The sequence below is a fragment of the Neoarius graeffei genome, chromosome 13, assembly GCF_027579695.1.
Source record: "Neoarius graeffei isolate fNeoGra1 chromosome 13, fNeoGra1.pri, whole genome shotgun sequence".
NCBI lineage: Eukaryota > Metazoa > Chordata > Actinopteri > Siluriformes > Ariidae > Neoarius > Neoarius graeffei.
The window spans coordinates 4,356,177-4,367,846 of record NC_083581.1 but is presented as its reverse complement, the minus strand read 5'-3'; the positions used below and the strand labels follow the sequence as shown (position 1 = coordinate 4,367,846).

At 42.3% G+C, this 11,670-nt stretch overlaps 1 pseudogene; it reads right to left on the bottom strand.

Moving 5' to 3' along the window:
• Positions 1-280: 280 nt before the first annotated feature.
• LOC132897214 (secretagogin-like) overlaps positions 281-11,670 on the bottom strand; it is a 100,316-nt pseudogene continuing 88,926 nt past the window's right edge.

The following is an 11,670-nucleotide window of genomic DNA, read 5'->3' as shown; positions in this document are numbered from 1 at the left end:
AGGGTTGATTGTTTCTGTCTTTCTGGAGGAACCCTTAAAAGGTTCTATGCAGATCCCTAAAACGGAGGGTTTCCGTATCAGAGAAGGTTCTGAATCTGCCCCAACTGTCCTCTTTTTACCCCCTAAGAGTGTACATATCTGGAACCAGTGGTCTTCTGGAAGGAAATGAAGAATTTCCAGGGACTTTGCTAATAGAAATAGTAATGTGCACGATTAACCCTTAAGAGTTTGTCCTTCTGGAGATACCCTTAAAGGTTCTTTGGAGAACTTTAAAAAAGTGTCAAAAGTCAGAAATCACCAGTAAACTCCATTCTCTGATTGCTCCATGACCTAAACCTGTAGTGTCGTCATCATCATCATCATCATGAACCAGATCCACCAAGTTTCTGAGAACAGCTTCTCTAAGAACAGAGAACCAGAACTCCAGAACCAAACACCTTTTAGTTGTGAATTGTTTATCATTATTGAGATGTTCTCAAACATCAGTGGTTCCTAAGAATTTTTCTTGCTCTAGTAAGAACCACACCACTTGAAATGGATGCTCCAAAGACTGGTGTAGCACCTGAGAACCTAGAGAACCTCAACCAAAATGAGTGGAAATGGTTCAGATGACCAATCAATTGCATCCTTTGATCGCTCCAAGATTGAAATCTGCATCATCATCATCATCATCATCATCATCATCATCATCATCAGAGACATGATCTGTTCCACCCCTGACAAGCTGTGCTACTATTCTCAGAACCTAAGATCTAGAACCCAACAAATAAGGATAAATAAATCCTACGCATGCAGCATCATTATAGTCAATTTGACCCAGTATCTAAAACCAAAGGTCAAGAACCTGCAGCTCCAGACACCTCTGGACCCTCCAACCTTTCTGACCACTGAACACAGAACCAGAATCTTGGGATCTAGAACCCAAGTGGTAGAAATATGTACTGTAGAAGAAGTGACACAGGTCACCCATAAACTACATCCTCTTTCTGCCAACTGCCATCACCCAATCAATACTCTGCTTCAGAACCAAACCCCTTCCCTTGACTCGTTTATGACTGGAGCAGCATCTGAGAACCAGGATCTATCTAGAACCAAAACCAAAAATGGTGTACAAATGGTGCAAATCACCAGGAAACTATATCGTCCTTGATTGAAACTCGTACTGTCAAGATGAACCAGAACTGAGAACAGATTCTGAGAACCAGAGATCTAGAACCAAGACACTTGCAGCATCATCATCAGTCAGATCCATCGTCGAAAAAAACCCTCTCAGCACTGATTTCTGGTTAATGTTGCTTAGAGAAAGATAAGAAAATGAGGTCTGGAGGAATCCTCATCCCCTCGTCCCCTCGTCCCCTCCGCCCTCGGGTCCGGATTGTAACAGAGCCCTTATTTAGCGTCCGGAGCCATTGGTGTCGGCGGCCGGTGATTTGTCCTTGTCTAATTACAGCGGCGGGCGGCTGCTCCCTTCTCCCCGCGTGCTCATGACTAATGGAGGGCGCCGGCAATGGATGAGGACTGGACCGAGCGGCGCAGGGTGATTTGTGGGCCAGCCAGTCTTTCATTGGCTCTTGCCCATTTGTCTTCCTGAGGTTAGCCGTGTGTGTGTGTGTGTGTGTGTGTGTGTAGCTTCTGGCCAGAAAATGGTTTAGAATTACTTCCCATTTTCGTGCACTTTCATCCCTGGCCAAGCCTTTTTCTTTTCTTTTTTTTTTTTGTTGTTGTTATTGCCGTTTTTTTTTCTTTTTGGTTCCCGTGACAACAGGATGATGTAAGATGTGACAGGAACCTTGATGGCTGTGTTTTTACGACAAAGTTTTCATCTCTGTCGGCTTTACTTGTTGATTTGTCGATTTGGCGAACACTGGGGAAAGGTTGCGGCGGTCAGACGTCCTCTATGGATTTCTTCTTTCATTGCTGTCTGTCAAACCGCGGCGGAAAAAAAACAACCAAAAACGATACGCATGCATAGTGCTGTTTATAGATAAATAAATACATTATTTATGTAATTATTTGGCTCGCTTTTTACAATCAAATCATTCACCTATCTGTTTACGCATTTACAAAAACTTCAATAATAACCCGAGTCCAAATCCTCAAAAACACTTTTCATATGAGATAAATAAAAAATTCATCAGATCAATCAATCAATACTTAATTCATGATAAATCTGTGAAAATGACAAAATGATGAAAACTGCATTTTAAAAAGGGACAATACTAAAAAAATGTTGCTATTCATCCTTCAGTCTTCATCCTCAGCAACATTTCTTCATGATTTTAATAAAATATTGGTTTTAAAATAATTCTGTCCATCACACTGCGATATAAATTGTGACTCGAGGAAACATTCGCATCCCAAAAGCTTGTGGAAAAACTCCAACTGGAGGCCACGCCCCCATAACTCCTGTATCGATTTTCCTGACTTTTTCCTTCTGGGCCCTGATGCTCTTTTACCTCTTCCTGGTTTTTTTTCCCAGTAAATAAACACCAGATTTGTCACGTTGGAGTCGACTGCGGAGGCTCCGAGGCTCGGAGGACTCGGAGAACTCGGGTCAGGATAGGATCAGGATCATGATTCATTCAGCCATCTTACGGCCGGAGAGTTTAAGGCCCAGTGCTCCTGACCCCAAACCCCGTAAGCCTCGCTGGTGCTACATCACTTCCTGTCAGCCACCTGGCAGAACAATACACGGCTAAAAAAAAAAAGAAAGAAAGAAAGAAAAAAAATCATCTTTACATTTCAGCTTCCACCCGCCGTGTTCTCCACTTCTACTGAACAAACGGTACTTTTACACAACGTACATTTATACATCGTGATTAAAGTGAATTAAACAGATACGATCAATACAATAAACATTTCTGTTCTTTACTTTTCTTTTAAATGTAACAAACAGCAACAAATACAGAAGACTAACAAGAACGGCGCAGTATAAATAATACCTTAAAATATGAAAAAGGAAAAAAATACTGGAAGTACCACAGGGCTGTTGAGTTCTTGATTCTGATTGGTCAGGATATTTTTTTTGTTGTTGAATAATTTTATAACATCACAGTTTTACATTAACATGTATTATTTTTTTCGCGGTCTGGTTTCCATCAAATCCTGCACTCTGATTGGCTGGCAAGCGGGACTGTATCCTATGATACGGACCCCAGTTATGGATCCCGGATATGGACCTCTGGCGACTCGCTCGTTCACAACAACAACAAACATAATAGCAATTTTTGTCAACATTTATTTTCGCATTTCTCAGGAGAATAGCATTAATTTTACAGCATGGATAGCGATAACGACAGTGTTCACAGCGAAAGCGAGTTTTACTACCCTGAGGAAGAAGAAATAAAAGAAAACATTTCAGGAGAAAGCTAAAAACCTCTAACTTGCTAACGCCGAGCAAAAACATGGCTGAATCCTGAATGACTCAATTTTGTATAAATAGGGAACTGCATAGGCGGCAAAATGTAGTTTTTTTCCTGCCATGGAAGTTCACTTGTATACCGAGGAGGAAGCCATTTGCATTACAGCTGTGAATGAGGATTCAAAATGGCGACTCGGCTCGGTTTTCCCTTTCGGGCGCTCTCGTTTTCTGTTAGAATTTGGTAAAGGAAAAAATAAATATATTGTTTACCAGCTTAAGGTCGGTCCGTATGGTGAAATACCGTGACCTCGGCCTTGAATACTGACCTCCGCCCAGAGGGCCTCGCTCAGTACTTTCAAGACCTCGGTCACGGTATTTCACCGTACGGACCTCCCAGCTGGTAAATAACATATATTTATCGTTTTTATTATCATAACAACTCGCTCATTAGCAGGGACTCATATGTCGGACGTGCCGCATAAATGGATTACAAAACTGAAATTTTCTTGAAGTAAGGAGACATTTATTTGTGGAAGTAATCTCCAGTTTCAGTGCTTTGAACAGTCTGAGATAAAGCTGCGACAACAACAACAAGACTAGACAGAGATTGTGACTAAAGTCATAGTGATTTGTGCTAGCTCTTACAAACCGGGACGTCTGGTCACTGTACCCTATAGATCTGGAATGGTAAGAGATACAGAATGATCTATAGTGAGAGTGAGGAAAAAAGCTCATTTTTCATAGATCATTCCAGATCAGTGATCCAGATCAGTACCAAAAGTCACAGCAATGTAATTCAGCCCAGAGGTTTTCTTCATATGAAACTTGGTGATGGTTGATTGAAAACTGAGGGAGAAATAACGTCCTAAAAAACATTATAATAATAATAATAATAATAATAATAATAATAATAATAATGCGGGCGGCACGGTGGTGTAGTGGTTAGCGCTGTCGCCTCACAGCAAGAAGGTCCTGGGTTCGAGCCCCGGGGCTGGCGAGGGCCTTTCTGTGCGGAGTTTGCATGTTCTCCCCGTGTCCGCGTGGGTTTCCTCCAGGTGCTCTGGTTTCCCCCACAGTCCAAAGACATGCAGGTTAGGTTAACTGGTGACTCTAAATTGACCGTAGGTGTGAATGTGAGTGTGAATGGTTGTCTGTGTCTATGTGTCAGCCCTGTGATGACCTGGTGACTTGTCCAGGGTGTACCCCGCCTTTCGCCCATAGTCAGCTGGGATAGGCTCCAGCTTGCCTGCGACCCTGTAGAAGGATAAAGCGGCTAGAGATAATGAGATGAGATAATAATAATAATAATAATGTAGAAAGATCCTGAGTAACAATTTGTCCCAGCGCTGCTAGAGCAAATTAACAAGCTGCGTTTTTTTTGTCAAACTTTGAGACAGAAAAACGACAGATGCTGGTGAGGGAAAGACTGTTTATCGCTGCTATAACAACAGGATTGAACCGTTTTGCAAACATTAAATTTAACTCAACAGATAAAACCGTATGATTCGTCGTTCTTGAATAAAAATACATATTCATGATCGTTAGCAGGTTGCTGTGGAGTAAGAGGAATAAAACACGTGAGGATGTGCTGCTGTAGGAAAATAATCAGACTGAAGATAATTTTTTTGTTCATAAAATAATGTCCCAAAGTGCTGAATTGTGTGATTTCTGAGCGTTAGAGTGTAAATCCACCATGTCCTGCTTAAGACACGTGTACAATAGGCATTAAAGCACAGCGGAGTCACTCATCACACCTCGACTCAACGCCGCTTCCTCGAGCTGACGAGTGAAACGCCAGCATGGGAATGTGAAAGAACGCAGAACTTTGTTCCATCACGTCCTGTGATGAAAACCTATTAATGTGGCTGCGGCGTAAACAGGACGGTTGACCTTCAACCCGCCGCTCGCTCGGACTGCTCCGCTGCTCTTCCCGCATTTTATCGCCTGCTCTGTTTTTTTTGGAGTTGGATTAGCGAGGCCGATCCATCACGTCTCCTGGGCGAAGGCAGGAGGATCGATATGTCAGTGCCCAAACACCACCAACATGCAGTTATGATGATGTTTGCGGGGATCGCGTTACAGCGCAGTGAGCACGGGATCGAACCCGGCCTGCCAGGGGAGCTGACGGAAAGCATGAATCACCATTAGGGGAGCTGGTTTCAACACACACACACACACACACACACACACACCAAAACCTTCATGCTGTCTTTCAGCAAAACGTTCACAAAATCTCACTCCAGGTAGAAAAGACGATCGTTTTCTTTTTACACATTTTGTGGATTCAGGTCTGACGTGTCATCTTGTACACTTCTTTCACCTTTATTATCTACTCATGACAATCACATGACCACATCAAATTGAATTTAAGCATAAACCAGTTCATACACATGGCCACGTTTCAAACACCCATTTTAAATAAACAACCTCCCTCAACACATCACAGAACCTATTGCAGTTACAGTTCTGATCCAAATCACGCACTTTTACTGAGAATTTTATTTATTTTCCCCAGTTGTAACATTGAACCCTGTAGTCGCACCAAATGATTTTAAGATATTATTAAATTAAACATCTCTTTGGACACATGTTAGAAATCTTTGTGCTCAAAATCATGCCGATTAATAAATATTTTAAAGAAATCAACATAACTGTTTTGTAATAATGCTTGTTTCGGGGTCAAACCACATGACCTGGTGAACTGAACCAGAATAATCAGGATGCAAAAATGACATTTATTTTTAATATTTGTGTAATGGTGATTGATTTGGCATCACTGTGTCATTAAAGGTAGACTGCCTTTCAGATTTTTCAAGTGTAGGTCATAAAAAGAGTTTTATTTTGGTTTAGTGGACCGAAAGATACTGAATTTGAATCACAGACTTCCAATTTTATTATTAAAAAAAAAAAAAACCCAGAACAATTAATGAATTTAAGGCCACATGGCTCTAAATTCTCCGCTATTTTCTCCTGCTTCACCATGACCCAATTCAAGATACTACGTCATGCATCACATCACGTGGTGGGCTTTCCCTGTTTGTGCAAGGCATTGTGGGATACAAATTTGAAGCAAGAGAGAAAAATGGAGGATGTGAGTGTACAAATGAAACATGAAAGACCCACTACAGTAACGGAAAGCGAGAAGAAATATATGTTATTTACCAGCTGGGAGGTCCGTACGGTGAAATACCGTGACCGAGGTCTTGAAAGTACTGAGCGAGGCCCTCTGGGTCGAGGTCAGTTTTCAAGGCCGAGGTCACGGTATTTCACCATACGGACCGACCTTAAGGTGGTAAATAAAATATACATTTTTTTCTTTACCAAATTCTAACAGAAAACGAGAGCGCCCGAAAGGGAAAACCGAGCCGAGCCGCCATTTTGAATCCTCATTCACGGCTGTAATGGAAATGGCTTCCTCCTTGGTATACAAGTGCACTTCCATGGCAGGAAAAAAACTACATTTTGCCGCCTATGTAGTCCCCTATTTGTACAAATAGGAGTCATTCAGGATTCAGCCATGTTTTTGCTCGGCGTTAGCAAGTTACAGGTTTTTAGCTTTCTCCTGAAATGTTTTCTTTTATTTCTTCTTCCTCAGGGTAGTAAAACTCGCTTTCGCTGTGAAGACTGTTGTTATCGCTATCCATGATGTAAAATTAATGCTATCATGCTGAGAAATGCTGGCAAAAATTTATAAGATTTTTGATAAAAATCTTATAAATAAATCTTATAAAAAAGATAAATGTTGACCAAAATTGCTACTTTGTTTGTTGTTGTTGTGAACGAGCGAGTCACCAGAGGTCCATAACCGGGGTCCGTAACTGGGGTCCGTACCGTAGGATACAGACCCGCTCGCCAGCCAGTCAGAGCGCAGGATTTGATGGAAACGAGACCGCAAAAAAAAAGACATTATGTTATATACGAAGGAAAGGAAACGCAGGACCAAACTAATAAATATCGGCGCTCAGCGAGCACCTCGGTGTGATCAGCTGTTCGTTTAGCGACAGAATGATGGAACTGTCAGTGCACGCTCAAAGGGAAACCTGTAGATGGCAGTAATGGAACACTGTGGATGCCAGCTGCTGTAAAACCAAAAAGAAGAAGAAGAAGAAGGTAAACCTGCGCATGCGCACACGGACTTCCTCTGTCTGCTTGACTGCATGAAGCGAGCGATTTCATGCACATTATTTGCTTTAATCCCCTCAAATTAAATAACTTCCCAGCCACAGAATGGCCTGATATTTTGTGAGATATTACAGAAATAAACAGATATCACAATGACCACATTTCAGACGGAACTAAATTTCACCGATTTTATGAAATCGAAAGGCCGTCTAGGTTTAAGGTCTTTTATTTATGATGCACACTCTTTCTTGAAAGAATGCCAAAATAAAAGTCTTCATCTTGTTGGTCGTGTAATTTTTGAGAAAATCTGAATTTATAAACCTGACAAATAATTTTAAAGCTGTCCTATTTTACAACATTTTATGAATGTAAAGGTTTCAAGCAAATTTTATTTCACAAAATTAGCCTTTTTTAAAATACTTTACTTAACCTGTATATGATCAGAGTCACAGCACCTGACATATTTATATTTTAAGCAGAATGAATTTTATTTTGATGCACTGAAAATGGATATTGGAGATGATTAGCCACACAAGCCTCCACTTAATCTCAAATTCTTCCATCGGAGAAGGTTATCGAATTTTTGAAAAACAAAATCTATATTCATACAGATTTAGAGAACCTTTGACTCGAATGCATCCATTTTATAAGAATACAGGATGTATTATTTGTGTAAATGTTTATCGATACCTGTCCTTAGACCTGCACCATAAATGATTTTGGCGTGAAGATGTTTTCTGTTCAGTTCCCACTTCGGAGAAACTCTTCATTTTAGTTTCTGTTGTAATGAAGTGTGCGCTAAAGATAAGGTTGGGAAATGGCGCCGTGTTCCTGTAAAGTACAGTAACGTTAGCAAGATTGAGCTGTCAAAACCATGTACCGAGTGCATTCTCCACAGCCACGTTCCCTAAAAAACATGCATAACTAGAAGGGCACTCGGTAGATTAGAGCGCATACCTCCACCAAGCCACAGATCAACATCACAATCAAACTACTTGAACTGATGATAATACTAAAGCTGTCCACCAAAGTTCATCCAAATCCATTCAATACTTTTTAAGTTATGTTGGGAACAGACCAAAAAAAAAATCCTGGATCCACATACATATCTGGATTTGCATCAAAATCTAGTCAAGTTTATTTGTATAGTTCTTTTAACAACAGACATTGTCACAAAGCAGCTTTACAGAAAATTAAAGACTTTAAACATGAGCTAATTTTATCTCTAATGGTCAAGCCTGAGATGAAGGTAGCGAGGAAAAACTCCCTTGGATGACATGAAGAAACCTCAAGAGAAACCAGACTCTAAAGGGAACCCATCCTCATCTGGGTGATAACAGATAGCGTGATTATAAATAACTCACTTCTATAACAGTGTCCTATAGAGTCATGAAGTATAACTGTGTAACCACGGAATTCATTATAGTTTTAACATGAAGTCTGTTTTGTTGAAGTTATAAACTGTTCATTGATGAGTGCAAAACTGTTCCTGACAACTGCAGTCCTAAAGTTGTCATGGTGATTGTAGTCCTAAACCATTGTAGCAAAAAGCTGTAAGCTTCCAGAGCGTCTTCTAAGTGTGTCCATATGGGGCCGTCCTCCACAGGAGTGATGTGATGAGACTCCAGCCAGAAGTAGGGTATCAGGATGGATCAGGCAGGTCCGAGGAGCAGAAGAGGTCAGCATCATAGGTGTCTCAGGATTGAAATGTAACTCAACAGAGAGAGAGAGAGAGCTGGTTAGGTATGCCTGGTGTCACCTAATGAGTAAGAACAGGATACATTTTGCGCTGAGTGCAAGCAGGGACTCTGGCAAGACTAACTCATCTCATCTCATCTCATTATCTCTAGCCGCTTTATCCTTCTACAGGGTCGCAGGCAAGCTGGAGCCTATCCCAGCTGACTATGGGCGAAAGGCGGGGTACACCCTGGACAAGTCACCAGGTCATCACAGGGCTGACACATAGACACAGACAACCATTCACACTCACATTCACACCTACGCTCAATTTAGAGTCACCAGTTAACCTAACCTGCATGTCTTTGGACTGTGGGGGAAACCAGAGCACCTGGAGGAAACCCACGCGGACACGGGGAGAACATGCAAACTCCACACAGAAAGGCCCTCGCCGGCCCCGGGGCTCGAACCCAGGACCTTCTTGCTGTGAGGCGACAGCGCTAACCACTACACCACCGTGCCGCCGGCAAGACTAACTATGACAGCATAACTAAAAGGGAAACCCAGAAGGTAACACAGTCATGAGGGAGCCCCGGGACATAAAGCAGCAGGCGCTCCACCGTCAACAAACCTGAGTGAGCGAATGAGAGTGGTGGGGAGGGGACAGCATCCATACACCCCAGTTTACCAAAACACTCTATGCCTGAGGACCCTCCAGATCTACTCCTTTACCTCATAAAAACTATTAACAAAAAGCTTGACTAAACAGATATGTTTTCAGCCGAGACTTAAACCCTGAGATTGTGTCTGATTTCTGAACACTACTTGGAAGGCTGTTCCATAACCGTGGGGCTTCGTAAGAAAAGGCGCTGCCCCCTGCTGTCAAAGTCAAAGCCCTTCCCACGCCATGTGGCACATAGGGCAGCGCCAATCTCCGTTTTCATAGCCCTCGGTCTCTCGCCTATTACATAGCTAGGGTTACAGTGGGGGGCTAGTCCTCTGGTAACTGTGAGAGTTTGACTCCCCACTCGCATCTGTATTGCAGCATGCCTTGCCAGACAGCAGTAGGTACCATTTTTATGATGGTCTTTGGTACGACCCGACCGTGAGTAGAACTCACGATCTCCCAATTGAGAGGCGGACACGCTAACCACTAGGCCAACTCACAGTCCCGCCCCCTGCTGTAGCCTTCACTATTTGAGGTACCAACAAATATCCTGCACCTTTTGATCTAAGTAGGCATGATGGGTCATAAAGAACCAGAAGTTCACTGCGGTACTGAGGCGTGAGACCATTCAGTGCTTTAAAGGTCAACAGTAGTATTTTATAATTAATGTGAAATTTGATTGGGAGCCAATGCAGTGTGGATAGACTAATCAGTTGTTCCTTGACCCATGGCTCACCTTTCCTCAAAATTTCATCAAAATCTGTTCTTTACTTTTTGAGTTAAGTTGGGAACAAACAAACAAACAAGAGGCAAAAACATAACCTCCTCCAACACTGCTGGTGGAAGTAAGAAAGGGTTTCTCAAAGGTTCTCTGGTTTGCTGAAGGTTCTTAGCTGAGGGATTTAACTTTATTCTCTGAAGCTTGCTGAATGGATGGGCAACATGACTGACAGGTGAGTAGACCACGCCTCCTTTTCCTGATTGGTAGGCTGTTTGTAAATGTATAAATGTATCCATAATGAACAAGCCAGAGGCAAAGAATATCTCATCTCATCTCATTATCTCTAGCCGCTTTATCCTATTCTGCAGGGTTGCAGGCAAGCTGGAGCCTATCCCAGCTGACTACGGGCGAAAGGCGGGGTACACCCTGGACAAGTCACCAGGTCATCACAGGGCTGACACATAGACACAGACAACCATTCACACTCACATTCACACCTACGCTCAATTTAGAGTCACCAGTTAACCTAACCTGCATGTCTTTGGACTGTGGGGGAAACCGGAGCACCCGGAGGAAACCCACGTGGACATGGGGAGAACATGCAAACTCTACACAGAAAGGCCCTCGCCGGCCACGGGGCTCGAACCTGGACCTTCTTGCTGTGAGGTGATAGCGCTAACCACTACACCACTGTGCCGCCCGCAAAGAATATATCATTTAAATAGAAATCTCATCGAGGATCGTTAGAGATAGAGAAACTGCGATATGTGCTAGCATGAAGTTTTATAAACACTAGACATTTTTAAACATTTACTTCACTTTATTCTCAGACCTCTTAAGAGTGAATCTCAGAGTCATACTCCACTGTATATGCGACATTTCACATTTGTTAAAAAAACCTTCTCTTAAGCTAAGAAGTTAAAATGTTACACGAGATGCCATGCTAGCTAGCCTGGAAAACTTCCATTTACTTTCTCAATCTCTCTCTCTCTCACTCTCTCTTTCTTTCTCTCTCTCTCGCATGAAAAGCTGTTTAAAGCCACAGACTGGAACCCGATCTGTTCCACAGTGCTAGCTCTTTAGCCTGGAATGAGTGGAGTTCAGTAAAGCCATGAGTATCTC